Genomic DNA, 25,747 nt, shown 5'->3' with positions numbered 1-25,747 from the left:
GCACTTGCCTTAGTCAGACTCTTGTTTTAGGGCGTTGGCTGTTGTTTCAAATTGTTATAAATTATTATAGAACGGCGGTTGGACCGCTAAGAAGCGCATTGCTCAGAGGTAACGCTTGCCGGGGTTGGGGACGCTCAATGCCCGTCCTCTTTGAGGGATAGTCAGTTGGTCACTGTGGAGCCTGGGGCACTCCAGAACAACTAAGTGGTTTCACCACTTCACCGTCAGAAACGGTGTTATGTGCTTTTTTGGACAAAGTTAAATTGAGTTAGGTGCTCTTTAGAAATTAGGTCAGAAACTGTTCCAGAAGTAACAGATACTGTTTCATTGATTACAAAAAAGTTACCTTTCTTCGGTTGGACCCGTTATGGTTAAATTTGTCGAAATTTGTTAGGTGCTGAATCTGTCTGGCCTTGCAGTCATTGTAAATATAATAATAATAATAATAATAATAATGGATACTTTATTGATCCCCATGGGGAAATTACTTGTTTTTCTCTGCATTTGACCCATTCACTCAGTGAAGCAGTGGGCAGCCCACTAAGCAGGCGCCCGGGGAGCAGTGTGTAGGGACGGTACCTTGCTCATAAAATAAAAGAGTTTTGTCTGAGCTTTGTGTGAGACTGTGGGTGAGGTGCAGCTGCAGTGCTGCGAGCTATTTTTAGATTGTGTGTGAACATGCAAATGAGCTGTGACGCGCACAGAGGACTTTTGTTGCTGTTTAGCGTGTTTTTGAGCTTTATAATTATGAGTTGCAAACAATGATACATGCCTGTAATTAAAACTCTGATTTTGCTGATTATAATATTACAAATAAGGTTTTGAATGACTAGGGTGTGAATGATGTTGGGTTTTAAAACTGAAACTCAGAGAGGAGTGTGTTGGGAGACTGGCATGTAGTCTGCAGTGCAAAGGTGGGCGTCTTGCCTGCTGATCTATTTAACAGTGATGAAAATGATATTAAATAAATCTCTCAGTGTGTTGATACAGGTGGCTACGGGCCTGGACCAACTGCCCCCACAAGCACAGCGGCCGAAGCAAATTATAGTAATGGAAACCAAACTCAGCAAGAATCAGCAGCTGTGGAAAAGACAGCAGCTAGCAGAGAGTTAAAGGACAAATTATGAGAAGTTTTAAAGGAGAAATTAAGAGAAGTTTTAACACATAAAATTGGGGCCAACAGACTTGTGGAGGTTGGGAAGGCGTCCGGAGCATCACAACAAAAGGTGAAACAAAACACACAAGCAGAGAAATGTGAGAGAGGCACATGTTAGAGAAATGCCTCGTTTAAGAAAAAACGTTAAATTAGCCCATCTACAAACGCACATACACTGTTAGACATTTTATTGTATTTTTACATTAACTTACTGGCAACACTATTGCCAGTACGTTACTGTAATTACTGATCTACAGTATCTTTACTGTTGTGATGTTTTACAGTTCAACCACTTTACTGTAAACATATATTACAGTATAACAGCTTTACTGTAAACGTGGTTTACAGTTAGAAAGACTTACCGTGATTAAGTTTTATAGTATCACTGTACTGCAAATGTGGTTTATGGTATAACACTGTAATTGTGTACAGTATAATTTGTTTAGACTGTAATTGTGTTTTACAGCATATAAAATAATATTAACATTCATATTCAATATTAGAACATTTACAAAAAACAATATAATTCAATAAAGTAGTCTCAGAATAGTGAATTAAACCAACATTTATTGTTGATATTTTTTTAACAAGAAAAACATTTTTCAACTGAATAAAAACAATGCCAATAACCAAAATAAATAGAAGCGTACATGAAAACTACACAGTCCTTCACCTTTCTGTCTGATTTTTTTAAGGAAAACAGTTTTTCATTCCACTAAAAACAGGACAAACCCACCAGCATGAACATTAAATAAACTATTACAATTGTAAAACAAAACTCATTTACAAAATGTAATAATTATCAGTGGGTCCCAGGAAATAGAATGTGACATGGGATTTAGATTTCCGTTACCAGGATGGTCGGGTTCAGCGTAGTCTTCATCACCACCTGTCAAAGACACATCATCAATATTCATGTTTGCTCAGGTTATTCACTTGTTCACATCTGTCTGAGATCATTCATACTGTTGTATGGATGTGTGTACAGTATGTATATAATTATCAGCTATGTAAAAGATATTATCATCTCTGTTCTTACCTAGTTGGAAGTCCTCCATTCAAACTCAGAGAGCCGCTGGAGGAAGGTGGTGATCCGAGGGCTGATGCTTGTAACCTTCCTCTTTACGACACGACCTGTCTTGCGGCTTGTACCAAGTTTTGCAGGGCATTTTGTTCCCATGTCTGGATTGATCCTCACAAAGAACCTTTTAACGGAAAAAAGGCTGCTTTAATTTCAAAATTAAAACATACGTTACAGCAATCACCTATATGTTTCTGCAACTGTAGTCAAGCTATCACATATATTTCATTCTTAAATGGTGTAAAGTATTTACCTCTGTATCATCTCCAGTGTGATGGACGCTGACTCCTGATACTCAAGGTTGAAAACGTAGTATGACGCAAAGAAGACAGCAAGGGTGCTGGCAAAGTCATGCATCTGCTCAGGCTCATAAAATACCTTGCCCCCCAAACTGATCATCCAGCGGCTTGCAGACATGAAATTATTCCCTAAAAACAGACAAGAGTCCAATAAGACAATGTGCTCACCCTTACAAATAAGGTTTCCACAAGAATGCTGGATAGCAGGCCTCACACTGTACAAAAATAGAATCCACACGGTTTGCTGCTATTTCTCTTATTATTTATTATCTAATGAAAATTATGATCAATTACAGGAAAAAACTGCCTTATGTCTTTGCATTTTGGCCTGTGCTGAAATGTCATTAGAGACTACACCTTCAAATAAATCATGACCCAAACATGGGGGAAGCCCAGTACAGACATGAAAACATTTCAGAGAATTGAAAGGTGAGTCAAACTTTACCCCCTGTACCATGTCTTGGTCAGCGGTGGATAGCTGTTGTACACTCTCCTTGTGACCAGTGATGGTTCTTTTTGGACCAAGCTTTAGTGGTGTCTTTTCAAAGTCTGTCCTTTCAATCAAGCAGTATCTACAAAAATGCGTACTACAACTGAAGTTTTCAGTGAAACCACCTAAGCAGTGTGAACCAAGATTATCTCCACAAATGGAAATCAAGGCCGCTTTGAGGGTATTTCCATCATCTGTCTCAATCCCTGTATCTTCTAGATCTTTAAGGTCTGTGATAATACTTGAGAAAACTTTCTCCTGACCAAATGTCTTGAAGTCCCTTTCTCTGCACAGCATCACCAACTGCATGGGATCAACTGAAGAGCGATTGTGTGGCTGGACCTCACCTAGACTCATGTAAACCCCCAAAACTTTATGTTTTTTCTTCCCTGACCCAAGAGGATTCACAACCTCAAATCCATCCTGGTAAAGGATGATGGACAATGAAGAAGGATTGTCTTTTAACAGAGCATTTTCTTTTACATTTCTTCCATCTGCCACATCCTCTACAACCATGTTGGAAGAGGTATGATTTTTGGATTGGTGATATTGCTCTTTAACACTTGACTGTCTAAGGAGTGATTTTAATGTCTCTTTGATGGAAATGTACTGGCAAAAGCATTCCTTTCCAGCAGCATCACTTCCCAGATAAATCTGGGTGGGTTCAACATAGTCAAAATACTGCTTGTAAAATTTTCCCATTGTTTTGTCAGATCTGAGTATTCCTTTGTTGTATATTGTGAAGACATCCTCTTTAGAGAGATTTTGAATAATCATTTCTATCTCAGTTTGTGGTATGTCTAGCTCAGAAAGCTTGCCCTTCAACTTGTCAAAAACATCTGCCATAGAAGTGCTATGGACATGCAGAAATCCATCAAGAATACATTGTATTGTGCTCGCTGGCAACAGCATCTTGACTTGCATTTTCAGGTAGAAAAGAGCCAAATTATGTAAAAATGTCTCTTGTTGATTATCACACTCCTCTAGATGATCACATGGAGTTGGAGTCAGATTCTCCTCAGAAGGCTGAGTACAGTCTATATTTTCAGGGAGAGTTGACACCTGAGTTGTTATCACCGGCTTATGTTTCCTGGATAAATGTGTGGCAAAAGATGAGCGCACTCTGAAATGTTTGTGGCAGTCATCATAAGGACAGACAACTTTCTTGCCATCTTTAATATGAAATCTCAAATGAGTGCATAATGCTGAAAAATTCTCTGCCACATAGAAACATGCCTCAACTCCACAAGCAAGATTTCCTTTAAAATGGGTGTGTTTAGTCTGAGCCCTGCGATAGCGGTGGTTCCTGTGCATATGGGATCTGAATGCAGAAAATGTTCGATAGGAAGAAGGACATTGCTCTATTCCACATGTGAATCGATAATTAGCTGTGTGCTGATGTTTCTTCGTATGATAACAAAATTGTCTTAATTCTGAACAAAAAACACCACAAAATTTACACCTGTACATGGCTGCATGTGTCTGAATTTGAATTTCCAAAAAAATGTTGTCTACCTTTATTCTCACTAAATATGTCTTTTTACCTGCTGTTTTGTCTTGTCTGTCAAAGAACTGAGGCTACATCCCACTGTCAGCGCGGCCAGCAAGGGCAGGAGGACAGCAATGCACCACACTGGGCGGGAAAAGACAGAGAGAAAACTGTTAATTTAACGTTGCATTTATTTAACCCTTGAAAAATATATTTACATAAGTAAATAAAAGACAAAAAACACACAACCCATCTTTTCCAGAATAATTCAACTAATTCCCTTTTGACCAACCTAACACAGACGTTACATGGTTTTCATATGAAAAAGACCCTGGATGACGTTGTATTAAAGGAAAAAAAAACATGCTCCCCTTCCCACTTAAAAAAATAATAAATATTAAACTTAGGTTGGAGTTCCTCGCGCCACCAACCTAACGTTATATTAACTTTTTGTTGTTGTGTACTGCAGCTCACACAAAATTAAATAAAGTAGGCTAACCTACATGAGCAAGCTCAAAACTGGATAAGATTGTTTTAGCAGTCTCTAAATTTCCAAAAAAAAAAGTTGTCTTACTTTATTCTCATTAAATGTGTATTTTTACCTGCTGCTTTAGCTGAAGCTAAATGTCCCACTGTTAGCGTGGCCAGCTTCTCAATAGTCATAGAACAGAAGCGCAGGAGGACAATGCACCACACTCGGCGGGAAAAAGACAAAGACTGTCGTTGTGCCTGTGTTCCTCGCCCCTCCCCGTGGAAAATATATATCTAAATATTTATTTGAATAAGAAAAGAAAAAAACACAAACAACCTATTTTTTCCAGAATAATTCAGCTAATGTGCTATTTCGACCAAGCTAACACCGAATTTAAGCCCCCCCTCCCCCCCCACACACACAAAATATATATGCTCTTAAAAATTAATAAACGAGTATGTTAGGTAGGAGAGTCCTTTGCATTACCTTATGACGTCCCGTTTGCAGTTTCCACACAGAGGTCCAACAATAACGAGGTGCAAAATCTTTTGTCCTCTCGAGCATATCGTAAGGAAGAGTTAACAAAGTTGGCCTGTCTTTCCTCTCCTGTCAATCACTGGATCACAGGTCATGTCAGTCAGGATATGGAGTGGTGGTTGGTAGAGATAGGTTGGTGGGCGGGGCCAGCATGCATTCAGTGTGTGTTTCACTAAGTTGGGTTGACTAGTTCCCAGAAGAGTTCTGTACATGTAAATGAGCAATTCAGTTACTGCTCGACTGAGAAGCCTCCGCCAAATTATTACAATATTCTCCACTGACTGAAGTTCGCCTTTGGCAACGCAGTGGCAAGCACACATTTGCAGCAGCTGTGCATGTGCATACAACTGCATGCAGCAGATTAGATGATCAGAATTCTTGAACCTTACACACAGGCAAGTCCCCTAAAAAGTCAAAACCATAATACTTTCACTGGTATCATACTGACAAATGGCATAGGTTGGAGGAAAATCTGGAAATGGTTGGCAGTGAAAGAGTTAAAATGTAATGCACTATTCCAACCAACCACTGAAAGAGAAAAAATACACAAACAGTATGATGAACCATTCAAATCACATAATACAGTAGCACTACTGCTAATGTGTTAACGGTAGGTATAACTACTACCGCAATTTTAAAAAATACAGTAAGTAAATGTAAAAAACCTTAATATACCCATAATGCAAAGCAAATTACAGTAATTAACTGTAGAAATGTTTTCAGGTAAGTTACTGGGCATTTTGTGGTATTTTACTATGAAAAATACAGCAAAGGTTAACAGTATACACGCAATGAAGAAACAGCTTACACCCATGAACACGTGAAGATTTTCCAGCAAGTTTAAAGCAGTGAAACTTAACATATACCCGCCGTTAAATAATAAAGTTTATCCACTACTAACAAATAAACTCTCTGGGTTGCAGGACAACAACTTAACTTCAAAAAAGAAAAAAAAGACACGACAAATTTACTGGTTAATAAAAGTCAAATTGTGACATGTTTTCTGCTGATTGATTAATACAAGTGATTACTAAATGAAAGAAAATTCCAATTTTTGTGCTTTTAAACATGATCTTAAGAATTTTAACATGTACCTGTGTTGTCCTGTCAGCTTGGCGGGTCATGAGTGGATTAGATGGAGAGAAAAAACAAAAAAAGGGGGAGAGAAGGCTGACACAGGGCCTGGTCCCGTTGTTTCTCCCCTCTCTGAATAACGCAGCCAAAATAACATCATTTTCCTGTTCATCTGTTTTTGTTTTGTTTTTGTTTTGTTTTTTCTCTTTATGCTTGATTACAGGCTGCTTTGTCACCCGGAAAAGCCGAGGCTGACCCTGGACTCCTGCTCTCCCCTCTACCATCGTTGCTCTCTCCTTTACCATCTTTGATGTGACCCTGACCAAATGCTACAGCAGCTGGACCCACAACAACAACCTGAAAATGTCAACAGGGCTGCAAGAAAACGATCTCATGCAGCAGAGACGGAGAGAGTTAAATCCAAGGCCCGTTTCACTACACGGGGAGATTTCCGTCAGCGTCTCTTCTTTCTGAGAAGACTGAGAAAGGCCCGGCTCCCACCACCGATTCTGACCACCTTATATAGAGGAACTATCGAGAGCATCCTGAGCAGCTGTATCACTGTCTGGTTCGGGAACAGCACCAGGCCGGACAGACAAGCTCTACAGAGGGTTGTGCAATCAGCTGAGCGCACCATCCGCTCCGAGCACCCTGACCTGCACTCAATCTACAGCAGGCGGTGCTGGACCAAGACCAGGAAGATCGTGAAGGACCTCAGCCATCCCAACAACAGACTGTTCTCTCTGTTGCTGTGTACGTGACAAATAAACATCTGGATTTGGAAAACGAGGCACTCGCAAAGCCACCAGCATTGTGCCTGATCGGACACACCCCTCTCACACACTCTTCACACTCTTGCCATATGGAAAAAGACAGCTTCAGCTGACAGAGCTGTGACGAGACGTCCATTAAGCCCAGATGAAAAGTGAGGCCGAGCAAAACAATGCTGACCTTAACCACTCTGCATTAAAACTGTGCAGGACAGTGACGGACCAACAATGATCATCGGGCAGCAAAAAGGGCGTGCCAGAGACAGGAGGAGTAACTGAGGTCAGGAGGCACCTCAGAATGGACAAAACACCAGGAGAAAATAAGCTGAAGGCACAGGTGTCGGGGCTCGGCCAGGAGCTGACCTCTGAGAAGAGCCGAACAGCAAAGCCGCAAAAGGCCGTGGAGCAAAGCAAGGAAAACATCGATGGACTTCAATCTGAAGTGGACGGAAAAGATTGTGAGGTTTCTGCCCCTCAGTGAGAGCTCAAGGCATCAGAGCAGAAACTGACCATGGCTCAGGAGGAGCTGGCTGATTATCGAACCCATCAGACTTGGAGTCCCAGACACACGACTTGAAATCAGGCTCAGGACCTCAGCAAGGAGATGAGAATAAAGCAGAACGAGCAGCAGTGACAGCAGCTGAACTTTGACCTGAACAAAATCTTGACTTGGCTGGGAGAAACAGAGGAAGAGCTGGAGCAGCAGCGTAGACTGGAGCTTGACACTGACATCCAGACGATTGAGCTGCATATCAAAACCCTGAAGGAGCTACAGAAGCAAAAGGGTCAAGTTAAGGAGGAGGGCAGGACCCCAGGGCATGCTTCAGGCCTTGGTTTACCCAGAACACCAGAACAGGAAAGTGATGAACACAAACACCCACACAAACACACACATCTACATGCACTGACTCAGAATGAAGAGAAACACACATATGAACATATGCACTCGTTGATTGAGTGAGAAATGACACACACACGTGCAAAAAAAAAAAATCGAAATGCTGATTCAATTCACTGAGAAGTGATCCACACACACACATTTACAAGCTTGTGCAATAAAGAGTGATACACACACACGCTGATGCAATGAAGAATGCTCTACTAACAAATGCTGCACACAAACATCCAAATATGGAGTCGGTTACAACAATAAGAACTCATTGATTGTTTATTGGTTAAATGCATTTCATGCCACACAGAGGGCATCTGTGTAGATTTAGGGGACAGGGTCTAAAGCAGTTTGGTTGTGAAAACAATGTCTGTGCGTGATGTCTGTTTATGGCTTAAGGCCTCCACTGAATTGTGTACTGTGCTTCACACAGCCTGATAAGGAGCAGTGGTACAGAGTGAAAATGATGAGTGAATGGTGTGAGTTTTAGTTCGGAGAGAATATGAAAAGGTTGTGTTGATTTGACTCAGTTGTTTAAGTTTCTGCCAAAGCAAAACATTTGTGTGTAACCAGTGTCCACTATTGAATCAAGTCAATCCAACATGTTTTTGTCAGTGAAAAAAAAAAAAGGGGACACCTTCCTGTTCTTTTTTCTGGAGGATACACAGATCGTTGTTTGAAATCGGGGCAGAATAATCCCCTGATCTGTGCCACGACTGAAGGGTTGTCTAACCCCTAAGGTTGAAGAATGAAGAGCAGAGGATCACCCAACTGGACGACACTGGTAGCTGCAGCAATAAAATAAAGGCTAAAAGCTGTGGGAGACCTGGGGAGTGTCATCTGTACCCGCTATTGTTGGAATAATAGTTTTTCTTGCATCTGAACTGCGCAAACATAGAGGTCATCCCACATATGGTTCGCCCCTCAGGGGGACAAAGGGCCTCAGGAGTGAGAAGAGATGAACCCGGCCACACTGAATTGAAGGGTGTTGGTGAGGTCATTAGAATAATGACCTCATCAGGGGGAATTGTTAGATTATAATATTATTTTATGCCATGTTAGACCCCTAATTAAAGATTGTGAATTATTATGTAGTTTTACTTTTCATTATTCTCCTGAATTAGAAGAAGCCCACAACTATTGCATTAGTTAAACTGATTTGCATTAAAGTAGACTGCTGATTTATTGTGAATGAATGATATTGTTTTATGATGCATTATACTGCTGAGTTATAAGAAATACTGTTTGCAGAAAGTCATTGCCTTATTTGTGTTAGATTTGTATTGTTGATTGTCATTTATGCTTAGAAATATTTACTTATATATGCTTAGAGTTTTGTAATTAGTTGTAGATTGGTAGAGGTTTTGATCCTTGATAGTCTGCAAACTTTGTGTGTATTAGACAGCACTTTGGGAGCATGAGAGGTCATACCGTGTCTTATTGTTTTATGGTAGGATTAACGTAGTTGCGTCTGTTCTAGTCTAAGTGCTCTTTGTTTAGATGAACTGCAGGACTTCCTCACCGTGTTATCTAGGATGAACCATCTAGGGTGAGGGGGAGGCTACCCTCTTCCTGACCAAGGATGTTTGACCCTTTGATCAGCAGTCCACACACACACACACACACACACACACACACACACACACACACACACACACACAGGCAAGGTACTCTTTGTGTGTATGTAGACGTCATATGTTAATGAACTTATGCATATTCATGTAACCTCAATAAAAGGACAGTGTATGGGAGGACGGACGAGAGCTACTGGGGTCAAGCGAAGGGACGGCGCTCTGTCCAGTCTCTCCCGTGCACGAGTACCATGAAGAAGTTTGCCTACTTGCGTCTTGCTTGCAGTGTAATTATATTGTCTTAACGTTCCAGCGAATAGGTTCAAGCTACAAACCTAACATTAATTGGTCCTTCGAGCCGGATCCCTGGGATCGCATTCACCGAGGGGGGGGGGAGGCACGCTGAAAGACTGACGTCAGCCAGGAAGTTCCTGTGGATTCGCTGTCCGTCTTTCTCCTCGATGAATGGCGATCGGCGGGATTCAGGCTGATATTACACGCTAAGCAACGCCAAGTAAGTTTAAAGAGGCCGACTCTATAACCGTGTCGTTGTGCAGTCTCCGCCATTTTGTGAGGCGTTGAGAAGTTCGCTGCTTTGTGGAGCGATAACTGGGTTAGTGTCCCGAAAAAGAAGTTTTGGTTAAATCGCCCAAGGGTCCCAAGCGTCCGGTGTGTGTCCGGTTTTGAAATCGCCCTGGGTGTGTGTCCCGAGCGTCCCTTCATTGGGTTTTGTCGCGCGAGTGGGTGAGCGTCCCACAACTGGGTCAGGGTCCCGAGCGGTCCGGTGTGAGTCCGGAGTAGGCCTATTTTGTGTTATTGTCATTTTCGTTGTCGTCTCGTTGTTGTTGTTGTGTGTGAGTGTGTGCGGAGCAGAACGCGTGGTGTGTGACGTCAGCAGTTGTTGTTGTTATTATGGGTTTCTAAGCAACCAAGAGTGAGTTAGAGGGAGAAAGACGTTTGTGCTGGACTTTGCTCCTGGCAGCACAAAGTATTTATGTATAAAAGAGAGAGAGCGACGGCTCCACAGCTGCGTGGGTGCACGCGAATGCGGTCGCGCGGGTTTCACGCGGACCTGAGCCGTGCGGTTAATCGCAGGCTTATAAATGGAAGAGATTCAAATGTTAGAAGTTTTCAGAAAACACACCAGCCTTGAAGAGTGTGTGGAAAAGGCCAGCCCACATCAGCAGCTATGCTCTGGTGGGTGGCTTTCCCCCGACCCCTTCCTGACACAAAATGTTAACAGCCTGTGTGCCAAACCATAGACGTTATTGAGGTGGATAGTTGTTAAAAGTAATCTACATTAAGCTTGTGGTTGCTTAAATTCAGTACAATGACATGTGAGGAGAAGTGATATAGGTAAATATTTAAACTAATGAAGTGCATAGAGGCACTTGACCTGTGTGAAAGACTGTCGTCTTATTATGAGCCATTGTTGAGATATACAGCACACCTGTGAAAACAACTAATATGCTGAACCCTATATGAAACATCTAAAAGTACGTGATGGAGAAGCTGTATTGAATATGAAAGTGTAAGACTTTGCCGCTGTGGGCAGAGCAACTACTGTGTGATGTTGCGTTGCAGTTTTTTTTTTTTCTTCTGAGCTGATGAGCAAGCTACACATTATCAGATCAAGAGCTGTCTGAGAACTACTCAAAGAGAGGGAAACAGAGCTATGAGTGTGCAGCGTTCCCGTGAGCAGTTTTCCTGCACCTTGACTCGTGTGTGTAGCATCAGCATCATGTTTTTGTTTATTTGTTTGTTGGGTTGAAAATAATTAAATAAACTTGTGATCGTACATATGGATCACCATGGCACATATCATCAGTCATGTGATTTATTTACGCAGATCACAAAGTGAGTGTGAATGTGTCTGACATCACAGTGTTTTTGTGCGCTGTGTAAAAGTAATTGCCTTTGATTGTGAGTGAGAGCGGTGATTCTGCAGATCACCAGCTATTGTAAAGAAGAAGAAAAAAAAGGGTGAAAAAGAGAATGAACTTATATTGTAGATGAAAAAGAAAAATCATAGGAAAAAGGTTTTGTGTTGATCAGCCAAAAACAACTACAATTTCATTTTCTGCTTTTAAGAAAAGACTGTTCACAAAAACACAGAGAGAGGGAGAGATGTGTGTTAATTAAGCAGTGATGATAATAATGAAATGTCTTAGTTTGTCACTTTCAGGTGAAAAGCAGACCTGAATCAATTTTCCACATGCAGCAGTCGGAAGAAAGTTATAGTTTAACATCATTGGAAACATGCAGGCCAAGTTTCTGGCTGACTTATTTACAGCGCCATGTGTCTCTCAACCTCACAAGCAAGCAAGCTCTCACCCCTCCCTGAAGACAAGGAATGCAGCTCCAAAGCAATAACATGATAAAGAGACAGCAGCAAGTCCTGAGCAAAGAGTCCCAGCAAAGCAGCAGCAATGTGGACAAACAGTATCAGAGAAGAAGAGCAAACCCATCATCCTGACTGATCGGATGGATGGCACTGTGTTTACAACAGGCTGTGACTTCACTGTGCATGTGAAGAAAACGTTTGAGGAGAACTGAACAGTTGGAGTTTGACATTTGCCACCTGTGGAGTAAAATGGCGAGAAGAGACAGGGGAACACAGGACAAAGCTGAAGGAGAACTGCCGGCTGTTTGGACTGTTGAAGTGGGAGAGGACAAAAGAGTGAGAGGACAACAGAGTGAGAAGACTAGGTGAGAACACAGAGGAATGCTGTTATTTAATGTGGGAAATCAAAATTTGGGTTAGCAAACCTGGGGAAAAGAAAACTGACTGCTTAAGTTGGAAAATTGAGAAGGAGTCTGGATATATGCAAATATAAAAAACATATACATCATATACAAAATCACACACACAAGCAGAACATGCATTAACCCTACTAACACAAACACAAGAGAGCTCATGAAGATTAGACAACATCTTCAGCATGTGAGTCTGTTTATCATCTTGTCCAAGTCACTTAGTGTGATGCAAAGACCAGTGGACTCATAGCACATTAGTTAAGAAATGATTAAATAATAGCAGAGAAATGTGTAGGAAAGGCACAAACACCCATGCAATGAAAATTAGCTTGTTATCTTTCATCAGTGTTAAAATAGTGTCAATTTAGCAGACACTTGTTATTAAATACTGAATTTATCCAATGCAAAAAATTGACTCTCCAGGTTGCAGGACAACAGTTTAACTTTTGTGGGAAAAAAGATCCTGGTTTGACCAACCAGTGATCAGACAATAAATTTAGTTGTTAAAATGGTAAATTGGGAGAAGCTTCCTGCTTGATTGAGGCAGCACATGTAATTTACTGTATGAGGGAAATTGTCTTTTGTGATACTATTTTGAACATGCTTTTCTGTCGTCCTGTCAACTTAGTGGGTTAATAGCTGATATGCAAATTAGTTGATCGGTTTTAGATTAATGAAAGGTGATTGAATTCTAGCACGAGTGAATGAGATGTGTTGGAGTTTGTTGTGTGTTGAGTGGAGACTCTAAAACACTGAGTTTCCTGCTTTGATGTGTGAGTGAATCCTGTATTTAGATACACAACTCTGAATACGTCAGGACAAACTTCTTTTGTGAAGTGCATGACAGCATGTCACATGTTTTATGATGAAGGAAAAAGGAAAATTGAATAAAATAGATCTGTGATTTAGATGAGTGAAGAGCACAGACCTGGTGATTAAACTCATAGCTAATATGACATTAGGGTTAGACTGTTGTGTTTTGTGCAGCTGATGGTTGATTTGGAGTGAATCTAGCTGATGATTTTTCTTCTGTTGTGAAGTCGAGCCTGCCGATTAGTATGATGGTATGATGAACCATGCTAATGGTATGATTTACCTGAGATGAGGAGTTTGTGTCATGACTTAACAAGGCCTTTTTATTTTGATACTTTCACAGTGCACTGAAAGTTTGGTTTGATAATCTCTGTTATTTTTCATTTTTATTTTTTGAACAGGCACTGATTTTGTTTGTCTATTTCTTTTCTTTAAGCAGATCTGCACGTCGGGAATTAAAAGTGCTATACGACCTGTCGAGAAAGCTGTTACAAGTGAGTTTTCTCCACATTGAAATGGGCTCAGGAGAAAGCTACTTATTGGGACAATATTAAATGAGAGTCCTTGTCCTAAAAAGGATTCAGCGATGTAATCCAAACTAAAGTTCTTCATTTTCTTTTGAAATGACGTCATTTTGCTGAGAGTGGAAACTAAATGCGACGATAGGTTCCACTATCAGCAAAGAAAGAAAGAATGAATGCATGAATGAGTGAGTGAAAGGAAAACAAAACTGACTGACTGGTAAAAGCTGACAAAAGCTGACAAGACTTTACTGATGTAACACGACTGTGTGAAGTTGACCCCCGCCTGGCAGGGGTGCAGATGAGTCTGTGTGTGCTTCCCTTTACAGAAGCAGAAAGATGACAGCAACACTCGAGGTTGCGTGATGATTTAACATTTTAAATGCCATTTTCTGTGTCTGTGAATTTACAATGTGTGTGTCATTCACTAGCTTGTGTGCTCACAGAGATAACTGTGACAAAGTATGCATACGCCTGCGCAAGCGCTAACATTTGCATTTTCGTTTTTACAGCATTACGGTTCTTCATGTGTTTGATCATGTGATTTATAGGAATACTGGCTAATGTTTCTCTACTACAAGATTTCTGGGTTTATGTGTGAAGAAAACTGTAGTTACAGGCTATATGTTGATGGAGAAATTAATATAGTTTGAGACATACTGTGATGAGACCAGTGTTACTTTTTCCACAGCGAGTGTTAACTTTATGGTGTTTTATGGCACCTCTGGAATGTGGATGGCCGACGCCTGCCCACCAGGATAGTCAATGTGTATTGCTAATGTTTGTTTTTCTGAGACTGCATGTACAAGATTCAGCAGAAGCGGACAAGTGACATGAAACAAACAAATAAGAGATTACGGTATTTATGGAATAGTTTATTATGGGCTCATTTGCTGGCCACTTTTGAACCCATAATAATAATAATATATGAGTGGAGTGACTTTGCTTAAGAGAAGTCACTGATTACATTAATGTTAACAGAGTACATGGGATAATCCATGTCTGAGGTGAATTAGGGTAATAGTTGTAGTTACTGATTTGAGAAAACCTGCACATGACACTTGTCTTGCTGATGTTGAATGCTTATTACTCTTATGATACAATTGTTTACAGGTATGAAGTTTGATTTCACTTCCAGATTTTGCTTTCCAGGCCATGATGGTGTGTATGCAGGCTCCTGGGAGAGCCAGGTGTTAAGCAACCTTAATATGCAAGACACACTAACATCTTTTATTGCAGGGTTACGGAGCTACTCCGGAGGAGATGCCCTGATGTTGTCTGGGACATGATCTAGCTAATCTTTTTCTTTAAGACAGGAATCCAGGTTTGGTGAGTTGTCGCATGGGTGTGTCCATGCGTCAAGAGGAGGGGTCCAAGGATTAACATTAAACAATGTTTTTTATTATTGTTGCAGTGATTTGTGTGATTAGCCGTTTTATTTACAAATATTAAACCTATGCAAGTGGTGCACCCATGTTCAGATGAGGCTTTGATGGCCTATAAGTGAAGTTCACTGAACTAAAGAATGTGGTTTGATGATTGTTGACATACTCTCCAAATAGTTTGTCTTCCTAGCAAGGAAATACAGGTGCAGCAGTAATCTCCTGAGAAATCTTCAGAGGCCCAGTGAGAAGCGCATAGCTGACAGGACCAGGCAGTGGTTGAGGTCAAAGGTCAAGCTGGTTGGGGCCCATCATGAGATCAGACCTTGGAGCCACAGCAAGGACCATTTTAACTGCCTGCAAAATAGCGAGAGACCCTCCTGGATTTATCAGAGCCACTGCAAGAGGTCGAGGTCCCAGGAAACCCCGGCACCCTCAAGACAGCACAATAGAGAAATCTCACACTTGGTTGTTTCAGTGGTGAGGGGGGAGTGCTGATTGAGCCCCCGTAGGGTAAGCTCGCACTTCAACCTCCAGCCTCTGATCAACTCTAGGGCAACCAAGTGCGAGGCGTGACGGACCTGTGTGCGACCAGGACCCTCTTGGTTACCTTGACTACGACGCTCATCCTTATAGGACCCCAGCTGGTGCCGGAAACAGCTGAACCAGGAGGAAGGCAGAGGAGATGGACACATGACAACTCTCACCTAAGAGAGACAGATCCAGCAGGCCCAAAATCAGGACTATGCATTACGAGAAGGAGTGCCTGAGAGGATCGTCCACAGGATGGGAGCTGAGGCCAGGAGAGAGGCTTCAGGAGGATCAGAGATCATCTTCAGCACAGCAGACATCACACAGAGAGCTGTGCTACTGAGCTTCCAGGAGATCAAGAGGAGACTTCCCACAGCAAGATTTTAAATAAAATGAAAGATTCAATATTGACGCTGAGAAAGACAATTAAGGTGTACGACGTGCTCTGCCTTAAATCTTCAGCAGCGTTGGGATATGAAAACTCGAGGGATGAGGGCTCCATCGACAGCGCAGAAGGAGTTCGAGGATGACATCATGATTCTGTGAAAAGCACAGGAACCAGAAGCTATGGTGGTGATGACAGCAATTTCCTATGAACATCATCTAATGCTGTGCCACTGTACTGTGCATACGATGACACTCTGAAGGCTGCTGGGATCATAACAGCAGTAAGATGACGGAACCCAGCACCCTTTCCACAGAGAGCTTTTTCTGCAGAGCGTGGACAATTAAGGAGTCATAAATATCCCCCTCACAGGACGAAGGCTTGAATGAGGTGATGGGGGTTGGTGGAGGCCATAAAACTAGAGTGCTGAGAGGTCTGCAGCTTGGAAATAGCTGAGACCCATGTTGACGAACAACAAAACCAACTGGTATGTTTGAATGTCTATTCTACATACATTTGGACTCTGGTCCTATGGACAGTGATGGAAACAACTGGAAGAGACATTCATGACGCCCTGCAGAGCTTAAACCACTCTGCAGAGAGACATGTGATGTGCACACCCGGAGGAAGCACCACCAAGCTGAGATGTTTTTGAAAATGTTATCTTCTTATTTTCACTATTAAATTAACAATTTGTTTGTTTGTGGGATGCAGTTTGCCATGAGATGAGATCAATGAGGAATGGGATAACTGCTAATACATTTGTTAAACTGTGTACCTTTTCAGTAATTTAGGGTGATTTGACATATGCTGAGTATAAAAATGTTTGCATTGAAACTGTCAGACATGAGGTATTCATACCTGGGAACTTTTCAAGCATAAAGGTCAAAAAGGGGGGAAATGTTAGATTTGTATTGTTGATTGTCATTTATGCTTAGAAATATTTACTTATATATGCTTAGAGTTTTGTAATTAGTTGTAGATTGGTAGAGGTTTTGATCCTTGATAGTCTGCAAACTTTGTGTGTATTAGACAGCACTTTGGGAGCATGAGAGGTCATACCGTGTCTTATTGTTTTATGGTAGGATTAACGTAGTTGCGTCTGTTCTAGTCTAAGTGCTCTTTGTTTAGATGAACTGCAGGACTTCCTCACCGTGTTATCTAGGATGAACCATCTAGGGTGAGGGGGAGGCTACCCTCTTCCTGACCAAGGATGTTTGACCCTTTGATCAGCAGTCCACACACACACACACACACACACACACACACACACACACACACACACACACACACACACACACACAGGCAAGGTATCTTTGTGTGTATGTAGACGTCATATGTTAATGAACTTATGCATATTCATGTAACCTCAATAAAAGGACAGTGTATGGGAGGACGGACGAGAGCTACTGGGGTCAAGCGAAGGGACGGCGCTCTGTCCAGTCTCTCCCGTGCACGAGTACCATGAAGAAGTTTGCCTACTTGCGTCTTGCTTGCAGTGTAATTATATTGTCTTAACGTTCCAGCGAATAGGTTCAAGCTACAAACCTAACAATTTGTCTGATTAGAAGAGAACAGAACATACTGGAGTTTTCTGCCCCATCTCAGCAGGAGCAGATAAACAGGGAGCCAAGGTCGTAGCTTAGGCGCTGTGTGAGAGAAAGCATGTGAATGTTTAGGCTTTTATGATAAGGTGGAGACACCAGAGGCTATAAAAGTTTGAGCAATGCTCCACCATTTTGAGATCTGATGCTGTCTGCAGTTTCCATCTCCCACGTGTGTGATCATTAAAATCATCGTTTGACTCAACCCGACCGGACCAGTGTTGTTATTGTGGTTTTTCTCTTGTCTCCATCCCCAATATTTTTGAACCATAACATCACCTATCGACCCTAACAGTAGAAGACGCACACCATGTATTGTTTTGTGGCAAATTTCTTCTTAAAGCATTTTTTGTAAGTCAACAGAAGAGTTTTTTTTCCCACTATGTTGAAGTAATTTCTTGTAAACAAACATTTCTCTTGTGTTCTTAACAGTTCTTCCACCCTCTTTTTTGGTATATTAGACAAAAAAAAGGGGTCGTTTTAGGCACAAGTTGTGGGCCGGTTAGCTCAGCTGGTCAGAGCGTGGTGCTAATAACGCCAAAGTCATGGGTTCAATCCCCATACTGGCCATTCCAGTATGGAAGGTGCTGTCTCATGGTAGACTGTGGTTTTGTTTGGTGGGATCCAAGAAAAAACCTTCTGCCAACTTCCAGGTGACAGATCGGGCCACGTAAGCTTTATGACGTCCATTGGCAGTTGATACTCTGGCTTAGTGGGTGGATCCACTGTGCATGTGGCAGGTAGGACTACGTTTTTAAGAGCGTGATACATGGGAGAAATGCTGTGGCATGCACTTATTTCAAGCAACAATCAATTATTTCAAGCAACAATCAAGCAATATCCACCAGCCACGTGACCAACCCAACACCAGCAGTTGGCTCAAGCAGACTCCAACGAACGTTCGTGAAAAGTGGGAGCTTCTGCCAGACCACGTGGCCTAACGGACAAGGCGTCTGACTTCGGATCAGAAGATTGAGGGTTCGAGTCCCTTCGTGGTTGGTTGTGAGTCCTTGAGGAGCAGGCATATGTTCGCAGCATGCCAACCTCGGCTCCTTCATGTCATCCAAAATTGCTACACTGTTGTCAACTTCATGTCCTTCAACAGAGACTCTACGAGTTCTCAAACGAGGCTCAAATGGCCAGGTTGGGGACTGAAGCCATGAACTTAGCCTTATCAGTGCCAGGCTCCAGTAGTCTTGGCTTAGAAGCAACCATAGAAAGTCAATAACATGCCATGACCTCAAGTGACAAGGGTGAAAAAATCACGACTTGGAAGCAGGCTGTTGGTGGAACTCCACCTGCATAGGTGGCTTCTGATCAGTAGGAGCTTCCAAGAGTTGGCTTTCATTGGTACAGCTTGAAGTAATTTCTTGTAAACACACATTTCGCTTGTGTTCTTAACAGTTCTTCCACCCTCTTTTTTGGTATATTAGACAAAAAAAGGATCAGTTCGCACACAAGTTGTAGGCCGGTTAGCTCAGCTGGTCAGAGCGTGGTGCTAATAATGCCAAAGTCATGGGTTCAATCCCCATACTGGCCATTCCAGCAGCCATCCAAGGTGCTGTCTCGTGATAGACTGTGGATTTGTTTTGGTGGGATCCAAGAAAAAACCTCTGCCAACTTCCAGGTGAGTGATGTACGCAACTACAAATGACAGCAAACCACAAAATTCACTGACACATGACACGCTAATGAATACATTACATGCTTAGCTACAATCTCCAAATCACTTTTCCAGCTACTTTCTGGATAAATCACTCATTTCCAAAGTCTGACACAGCATACTGCATCAAAAACTGCTGCTTTATATCCTCACCTATCGACCCTAACAGTAGAAGACGCACACCATGTATTGTTCTGTGGCAAATTTCTTCTTAAAGCATTTTTTGTAAGTCAACAGAAGAGTTTTTTTTCCCACTATGTTGAAGTAATTTCTTGTAAACACACATTTCTCTTGTGTTCTTAACAGTTCTTCCACCCTCTTTTTTGGTATATTAGACAAAAAAAAGGGGTCGGTTTAGGCACAAGTTGTGGGCCGGTTAGCTCAGCTGGTCAGAGCGTGGTGCTAATAACGCCAAAGTCATGGGTTCAATCCCCATACTGGCCATTCCAGTATGGAAGGTGCTGTCTCATGGTAGACTGTGGTTTTGTTTGGTGGGATCCAAGAAAAAAACTTCTGCCAACTTCCAGGTGACAGATCGGGCCACGTAAGCTTTATGACGTCCATTGGCAGTTGATACTCTGGCTTAGTGGGTGGATCCACTGTGCATGTGGCAGGTAGGACTACGTTTTTAAGAGCGTGATACATGGGAGAAATGCTGTGGCATGCACTTATTTCAAGCAACAATCAATTATTTCAAGCAACAATCAAGCAATATCCACCAGCCACGTGACCAACCCAACACCAGCAGTTGGCTCAAGCAGACTCCAACGAACGTTCGTGAAAAGTGGGAGCTTCTGCCAGACCACGTGGCCTAACGGACAAGGCGTCTGACTTCGGATCAGAACATTGGAGATTCGAGTCCCCTCGTGGTTGGTTGTGAGTCCTTGAGGAGCAGGCATGCGTTGCTAAGTGCTGCTGGATGTTTGCTGGAGGCTTGAAGCTGCTGGAAGCTGAGACCTGGTGTTATTTGACAGCTACTGGAAGTTGCAGGTGACTGCTTGAAGCAGAGTGCTGCTAGCAGCTGAGAACTGCTGCAGGGTGAGATCTGCCGGAGGTTTGAAGCACCTTGAGGCTGCTTGAGGCTTGAAGCTGCTTGAGTCACTTGAGTATAAATTATACTACTCCTCGTATTCAGTATGTTTGAAACCTTTCATCGGTCTGGTTAGTGCTTTTATTCTGTTGTTGCCAGAGGCGGAGCCAGACATTTGAAACACCCGGGGCTTAGCCACAAAAGGGTAGTATGCATGTGGGATTTTTTTTTTTTTTTTTTTTTTTGGGGGGGGGGGGGGGGGGGGGGGGTAGAAATTAATGAAAGATTAATTGGCTCTGTTTTGAGTTTTGTTCAAAAAACAATGACTTCATATAGGGAAAAATATATATCACATGTGCAGGACACCTTAAACTAGTTTTTTAATTAGGCAGCAAGGCAGAACAAAATCGGGGCTGCATCAAGACATGAGGACTAAACCCCAATTCAACCAGACCCAGAACTGATCCGGAATTAAAACAGGACTACAACAGTTCAAAATCAGGACTACTGAGGACTTAACCAAGACAGAACCAGAATCAGAACTAGATGATAGTAGCACTAAAAGTCATCATAGACCTGCAGTACATTTATTGTTTAATTCTACCAAAGTACAATATTTAGATTGAGAAAAGTTTATATAATTATTTAGCCTTGTTGTGCAAACAAGCCTGCAGAACTTAATAAATATAGAATTTGAAAAATAACAAACCTAAAAAGAAACACTAGGTACGAGATACATGAGGACGGTGATACTTTTGGTAAACAACCATTTGACTAACATGTGTGTCTCACCTGCTCTTGTTCCACCTCTGTTCTGTCCTCATTCTCCTCTCTCTCCCTCTCTGTTCCTCTCTCTTTCTTTGTGCTGACAATCATCAAATATACAGTTGAAACCACATATTTATGTACTCTTCAGATCAAAACACAAACACTTTTTTAATTGTAACATCAAATCAGACTAAATGTTTATTTTTTAGACTGATAAATCTAAAAAAACATATTTGTTAACTTTAAGAGTAAAGAGAGAAACTATCTGTATTTCTTAATTGCAAATGGCACCAAATTGTATTCAAACTGAGCCACACTTATGGAGCTCCACAGTTCTTTTCCTGGTGTTTTGGTTGACATCTTTTGATTTTCCCATGTCACAGAAAATTTACTCACATGGACTCTACTAACCTATCAGAAGCTTCTTCAGCTCAGAATGGAATTGTCTGGAGTTTCTTATTAGTTAACAATAAACTTAGTGTACATGTACTCCTAAATTTGATGAAAGTGATAAAAAAATACAGCTCTGTCTCTCTTTATTCTGACATTTAACTAATTCAAAAGATATTTCAATATTTATCTAAAAGAAAAGTTTACTCTAAATTGATGTTGTACAGTAAAAATGTTTTATGTTTTCTCCCTAAAGTGTAAATATCTGGTTACAGATGTGAATATCCTGCTGAGTACTGAAATCCCTCTTATTTTGCATAGAAATATACTGAACAACATACAAAGCATAATATATAAAATAACATTTACCTGAGTTTTTTCTTTGAAAGAACCCTCTAATGTCCATTCTTATATTTCAGTGCATAACTGAAACCGATTTAGTCGGGGAGGGTAAGAACTGAAAATATGAAATAAACACACGTAAGCTAAGACTCTAAAAAAAATAGCATTTGTTCGGCTTTTCATTTCGCCATTTGTTGATTCACTTGAAGAGCAAGTAACGTAATATTGGTCAAGTGATCAGTTTGATATCAATCTTTCGTGATGCATCGTCATATTTACATTATTTGTACGCTACGAATGATTTGCTTTGGTACCTGGTCAAACTTAAGCTCTCCTTAGTATGGCTGGCTCCGTTTCTCCAACAGCGCACTCACTGCTGGCAGCAGCTACCCCGCCCCCTCGCTCAGTCGCTTAGTGCCTGAGCTCGGATCATACCAATATGAGGGGGGATTCATGCACAGTCGTAAATTCCCACGGTGTGCACTATGTGCTTCGAATATTGTGTGTACTTTTTGTTTTATACAGTTGTCAGCCAGGCATCTAACTATGAAAAAAATTACACTCCAAAAGACCCCGGGCTTCTGACAAAACAACCCGGGCTTAAGCCCAGTAAGCCACCCCCACGCTCCGCCCCTGGTTGTTGCTGTAGCGGGTTGTCAAATGCAGTTATTCATCAGTTAGTCAATGACCAGAGAATTGATTGTTTTGTCATTATTTTAATCACATTTAAAGCTGGTTCCAGTTTCTGAAATGTGAAGATTTGTCACGGCTGGGGGCAGTCGTGTGGTGTATTGAGAAAAGGATCCAAAATGCAGGCACTGGCTGGGGTGCGAGTGAGTGTTTATTTACAGCGGTGATAAGGTGACAAAAACAGGAAGAGCAGAGCGGGGAGTAAACAACCTAAACATGGAAAACTAAAGAACAAAACTTAAACCAGACACTCACAATTAGGCTAACGAGACAGGGGAGAGGTAAAACTGAACACACTGACATGAGACATGAACTTTCAGAATTAAACAGGAAACTAACAGACACAGAGAACCAGACAGGACACTGAACTTGACAGGCAGACTCATGAGCAGACACAATAACTCCATGGACAGACAGAGGGAACACAGAGAAGTGGGAGCAGGCAGGCAAAGAACAGAAACCTAACAAATGGCAAAATCACAACAGAATACATACTCGGAATGAACAAAAGCATGATTTTCTTGATCATATATGATCTTAAACTTAATGTCTTTAAAGGTTTGAACTTTTAAAATGTAACAAAAGATTGAATCTTTGAGTTTTTTTTAATTGTTCTTATTGTATCTAGAGTGATGACATTTAATGTCATTTTTCAGATGACATATGTGGAGGAGAGACATGTTTCTTTGCCCTAAGCTGTGTCTGGCAGGCAGAGCATCTCCACGCTCCACAAAGCTGATGCTTCTGATTTGGAGTAAATGAGCTGAGGGAGACATCTGGTGGACAAACACAGACATGACAAGAAGAAAGATTAAAGTGCAGAGGGGAGACAAACAGCTGGAAATACTTGTTGGAAAGGATTGTCATGCTTCAGAAAAACACACAGCACACACTCTAACAATCCTTTATTTGCACTGAAGGAGACACGTGAAGAAACCAAATCACACAATAATGACGTGAACACATTTATAGCCAGTGTTCAAGATGATGGATAGAAACGAAAATCATGGAGCATTTATGCATTTTTAGGTCTGTATCACAGAAACTGTTCAGCTATTCTCTGTTTATTAGTCTATTTATTAGGAACCTCTGTTGGTTTTATATGTAAAGCATTTTTCTTCTATCATTGAACCTTTTCAGGGTTTTCTCATAGTAGTTTTGGGGAGTTTTTAATTTTACAGATTTACAGCTTCAGAATAACTTTGTGATGTCCGATTAGAAAGTCTGTGTCCATGTGGATTTTTTTATATGAATGATGAATTTGTTGTATTGCATTTGAGTTAGATTTTTACTGATGGATGATCCAAGTCAATGCACACAGCAGCAAAAAGAACTACAGCAACACAACCGAGAACAAACGAGCAGCACAAACAGGAAAGCAAACTGAGAACAAAGCAGCAGGGTATCCCTCAGCAGCAGCTACAATATCTTCAGAGTGACAAACTGCATTTAGCAGAACACCAACTTAAATTCAAAGAACCGCAAACTGCAGTTTCTACAAACCCGCTAAACGACTCCACCTGAACAGGAGAGGAGCGCTTCCTGAACCGGTGTTTGTCAAAACGTCACGCCGCTGTCAGATTGGCGTTCACGCCGCCGTCGCTCCAGTACAGCTGAGCAGACTGCAGCCGTGGGAGAGAGTGACTGTGTTTCGCACGCTCAGCATTCTGATCCTGGACTTCATGACAGATCTGCCACTGTGAGTAACACTGCTTCGTCTTCCGTGGACTCTGTATCTGCTACATCAGATGACTGTGTGTTTGAACTCTACAGACATTGTTCAGAGGGACTCCTCGGTGTCACGTTATTCACCGGTTGTCCTCGCTCGTGATCTTTGTGTTCCTGAGCCGTCAGACTCTGCTAATGCTCGCAGTGTTTTCTCTGAGTTAGCCAATATGGATTTTCCAGCTGTTGAGTTTGCTGAACAAAGGACTGTTACTCCACCCCAGACTCACCTCCACACTATCACTGGCATTGTATCCCCACTGGACTGTTTTCCTCCTCAGCCTGCTGATTCTGAGGTTTCACAGCCTGAGCCCAGCCACACCATCAACAGTTGTGAATAAAACAGTGCGTGCTGAGGAGCCTGGACATTAGTAATCCTGCTCCTGCATCTGAGACTTCCTGTGTTGATCCGCCAGTTTCCCAGTTTGTGATATTTTCTGCGCCTCAGCTGGTAAACGTAAATGGTAGCAGAGTGCCACCTGCCATAGTTAAACTGGCTGAAATGCTGGAATTAGTGCCGCAGAAATAATGAATTAGGTTGGATTTTGTGTTTCACAGCCATTTATATGTAAACCAGCTCACCATGCTTTTGTGTCAGTCACTGTTAACACTGTTGTGGTATTGTTACACCCTTGGACTGTGCAGTTTATTCTGTGATGGCCTGTGAAAATACACCTGCTTCTGTAACCTCCTTCTGAGCTGAGAGTTACTGAGTTTGCTAAGCCTGAATCTGTGTATACAAAGACTGTTTCAAAGATTCGCTATTTCGAACATGGACAGCTTAAGAACAGCAGAGTTGCTAAAACCAGCCTGCCATACGTCTGTCTCCTGAAACTGTGTTTGACACCATTAACCTAGTTTACCCAGTGACTGTTACTGAGCTCCGCTCTGCACCTTGCACCTACCCATACCATAGGTCAGTTTCTAGCTCTATTACCTGTTCAGGCTTTAGCTCCACTGCTAGCTGCTGAAAGCTCTAGTGAGCTTATTCAGTCAGCTGAGGACTGCATCTTTCTGACAAAGAGGACGAGCATCAAAATTTCCCCTCAGAGGTGAAAAAGATCATGATAAAGAAGACTTAAGGCGGCACCACAGAAGAGGGAGACTTTAATGTGGCAAAAGTACACACACGTTGTACTTAAGTAGAAGTACAGAAACCTGTGTTAAAAATGCTCCAGTAAAACTGATTCAATGTATTTACTTAAGTAAAAGTGAAAAAGTACAGGCTCTGAAATGTACTCAGTGTAAGACAGTAAAAAGTAGCTGAGTTCTGCCTCGTGAGCAGAGAAAAAGAAGGAAAATAAAACATGGCTCTATT

The 25,747-nt window shown here is 41.7% G+C and overlaps 2 protein-coding genes and 1 long non-coding RNA gene across 5 annotated transcripts in view; all 3 read right to left on the bottom strand.

The window, feature by feature from the left end:
• Positions 1 to 25,747, bottom strand: part of LOC308403394 (NACHT, LRR and PYD domains-containing protein 12-like) — a 1,254,170-nt gene that overhangs the window by 664,608 nt on the left and 563,815 nt on the right. The gene's annotated exons all lie outside the window — the stretch shown is intronic.
• Positions 1 to 25,747, bottom strand: part of LOC308403425 (NACHT, LRR and PYD domains-containing protein 12-like) — a 646,283-nt gene that overhangs the window by 63,045 nt on the left and 557,491 nt on the right. The gene's annotated exons all lie outside the window — the stretch shown is intronic.
• On the bottom strand, positions 1,583 to 5,991 carry LOC308403875. Of its 2 annotated transcripts, XR_013972991.1 has the most exons (5): positions 5,474 to 5,991; positions 4,571 to 4,659; positions 2,491 to 2,665; positions 2,196 to 2,361; positions 1,583 to 2,045 (listed from the first exon to the last, which is right to left on the bottom strand). It is a non-coding gene; the product is annotated as an uncharacterized lncRNA (long non-coding RNA). The 2 variants fall into 2 exon arrangements; XR_013972992.1 differs by lacking the exon at positions 4,571 to 4,659 and having other exon boundaries at positions 1,750 to 2,045; positions 5,474 to 5,729.

The sequence above is a fragment of the Rhamphochromis sp. 'chilingali' genome (assembly GCF_963969265.1).
Source record: "Rhamphochromis sp. 'chilingali' genome assembly, chromosome: 1".
In the NCBI taxonomy this organism is placed as follows: domain Eukaryota; kingdom Metazoa; phylum Chordata; class Actinopteri; order Cichliformes; family Cichlidae; genus Rhamphochromis; species Rhamphochromis sp. 'chilingali'.
This window is presented reverse-complemented; position numbering and strand designations above follow the sequence as displayed.